Consider the following 3,174-nt stretch of genomic DNA (forward strand, 5'->3'; position numbering starts at 1 on the left):
TATATCTTCTTAGAATGGTGGACCAAAACATTAAATTCTAACTTCAGGACGACGTCTTTATGGAACCTATACATGATAAGGTCAATGATTTTGTGGCTCAAATTTTCCATGGAAAGAGAGTTCTATTTCAACATTTTCAGGCAATGAAGTTAAGTAGTAATTCATTTTTTACGTAGCTCTCTAAAAAGCTCTGTGATATTAAATCCTCACTCCATCATATTAATGGATTCTTTGTTATGCCTTAGCACTGTCATTGCTGCAATATGCTTCTTCAAGCTTTTCGACACAATATTTCTAATGGTTTACAGAAAATTCAGTTTCCATCCAGAAATCAGTACAACGGTTTCTTCTTTATCTCCTTCATCTCCTCCATCTTCTTTGCCTCACAACTGGGAGCACAGCACCATGTCTTCCCAAGCTTCCACGGGGCAGACGTCCGCAAATAATTTCTCAGTCACATCTTAAAGGAGCTCAAAATCAAGGGAATCGATCCATTCGTCGATAATGATATTGAGAGGAATAAGGCGATCAGTCCTGCGCTCATTAAAGCAATTAGAGGGTCGATGATCGCAAATTGTCTTACTCTCTAGGAACTATGCTTCTTCAACATGGTGCTTGAACGAATTGGTGGAGATCATGAAGGGAATGGATGAGTTGGGTCAAATAGTAATGACCATTTTCTATGAAGTGGATCCATACGATGTAAAGAAGCAGACCAGAGACTTTGGGAAGGTCTTCAGAAAAACTTGTGCTGGTAAAACAAATGAAGACATTGGGAAATGGAGGCAAGCTTTGTCGAAAATAGCCACAATAGCTGGTTAGCATACTAGCATCTGGTTCGTTCTTTTGATTACTTCTTGCTCTTAATCTTCTATCACATCATCGGCTTAGTTGGGATGGGAGCCCATATGGAGAAAATGAAACCGGTGTTATGCCTAGAGTCAAATGAAGTGAGGATGATAGGGATTTGGGGTCCTTCTAGGATTGGTAAGAGCACCATCGCCAGATTGCTATTTAGCGAACACGCTCATCAATTCCAGCTTAGTGTTTTTATGGAGAATATCAAAGTACCCTATCCGAGGCCTTGTAATGATGAGTGCAGCACAAAATTGCACTTACAAACAGAATTCTTGTCTCAAACATTCAACCAGAATGTTACCGAGGTTCCTCATTTAGGAGTTGTACAAAAAAGGTTGAAGGACAAAAAAGTTCTTGTTATTCTTGATGATGTGGATAGGTTAGGACAGCTAGATGCCTTGGCGAAAGAAATCTGTTGGTTTGGTCCTGGGAGTCGAGTTATTATCACAACGGAAGATCGAAAACTTTTGAAGGCACATGGAACCAAACATATTTACAAAGTGGATTTTCCATCGAATAATGAGGCTCTTCAAAACTTTTGCATGAATGCGTTTTGTCAAAATTCCCCTAAAGATAGCTTCTGGGAGCTTGCGTGGGAAGTTACATATCTTGCGGTGAACTTCCTCTGGGACTTAAGGTTTTAGGCTCACATTTCCGGGGAATGTCCAAACAAGAGTGGAAAAACGAACTACCAAGGATAAAGACTAGCCTTGATGGAGAAACTGAGAGCAATTTAAACTTCAGTTATGATGCCTTGTGTGATAAAGATAAATATTTATTCCTTCATATAGCATGTTTTTTCAACCATAAAGAAATGGAGAAAGTGGAAGAGTATCTTGTAAAGAAGTTTCCTGATGTGAAGCAAGGACTTCACGTCTTAGCTGATAAATCTCTCATGACTATCAATTCGAGGTATATGGAAATGCATAATTTGTTAGTCCAACTGGGTAGAGAAATTGTTTGTAAACAATCTGTTCATAAGCCTGGATAACGTCAGTTTTTGATTGATAGAAGAGAGATTTGTGAAGTATTGACTGGTGATGCAATAGTAAGTTTAAAATTAGTCTTTAATTGCATTGTTGCCTACAAATTGAGTTTTTTTTGACAACTAAAAATCTCCTCTCTTATATTTTCAGGGTAGTAGTAGTAGAAGTGTCATAGGCTTAGAGCTCAAGGACGCTTATGACGATGACGAATTATATATAAGTGAGAGAGGCTTTGAAGGAATGTCTAATCTCCAATCCTTAAGAATCTATAGTAATTATTTTCATCCCATCAAAATTTATTTCCCACAATGTTTGAACTATCTATCTCGTAAACTTCGGTTATTGCATTTTGATCATTTTCCGATGACAATTTTGCCTACTATTGTTAACCCGGAGTTCCTAATCGGACTAGTTATGCATGACAGCAAGCTTGGGAAGTTGTGGGAAGGAATTAAAGTAAGTAATTCTTTTTTACCTTTTATCAAAGTTTATCTTGGTTCGAAAATCAACTATTTTTCGATCTGTTTCTATTATGAACAACTATTGGCGTCGATATGTCTTTAATGTTTAGTCAGTAGTCGTGTGTACTACAAAGAGTATTAGAATATGTTCATGAAAGTTGTCTTTCTTTTGTCTATACAGCCGCTTCGAAATCTCAAGTGGATGGATTTGAGGTCTTCTGTAAACCTGAAGGTGCTTCCTGATCTATCTACTGCCTCTAATCTTAAGGAATTGGATTGTAGTTTTTGCTCAAGTTTGGAGGAGCTCCCCTTGTCTATCGGAAATGCCACTAATCTCGAGACCTTGAATCTTAGTAGTTGCTCAAGTCTTCAAGAAATTTGCCTTCTTCTATTGGGAATTTCATTAATATCAAGAAATTTAACTTAAGTGGTTGCTCAAGTCTGGTGGAGCTCCCGTCTCTATTGGAAATGCCACTAAGCTCGAAGAATTGGAACTTGGTAACTGTTCAAGGCTGGTGGAGCTCCCCTTTTCTATCGAGAATGCCACTTGACTCAAGGACTTATATCTATATAATTGCTCCAGCCTGGTGAAAATCCCCTTCTCTATAGAGAATTTCTTTAATCTCAAGAAATTTAACATCAGCGGATGCTCAAGTCTGGTAAGGCTTTCATCATCTATTGGAAATGCCACTAATGGATTTTAGTTTTTGCTCAAGTCTGGTGGAGCTCCCTTCCTCTATTGGGAATGCTGCAAATCTTGAATTATTGGATCTTAGAGGATGCATAAATCTGGTGGAATTGCCTTCTTCTATTGGAATGCCATGATTAATCTAGATAATTTGGATTTCAGTGATGCTCAACTTTGGTGG

The 3,174-nt window shown here is 38.1% G+C and overlaps 1 pseudogene; it reads left to right on the top strand.

The window, feature by feature from the left end:
- The first annotated feature begins 222 nt into the window (after nucleotides 1–222).
- The window catches only part of LOC18013964, a 4,026-nt pseudogene continuing 1,074 nt past the window's right edge, over nucleotides 223–3,174 (top strand).

The sequence above is a fragment of the Eutrema salsugineum genome, unplaced genomic scaffold, assembly GCF_000478725.1.
Source record: "Eutrema salsugineum unplaced genomic scaffold, Eutsalg1_0 scaffold_4, whole genome shotgun sequence".
NCBI classification, from domain to species: domain Eukaryota; kingdom Viridiplantae; phylum Streptophyta; class Magnoliopsida; order Brassicales; family Brassicaceae; genus Eutrema; species Eutrema salsugineum.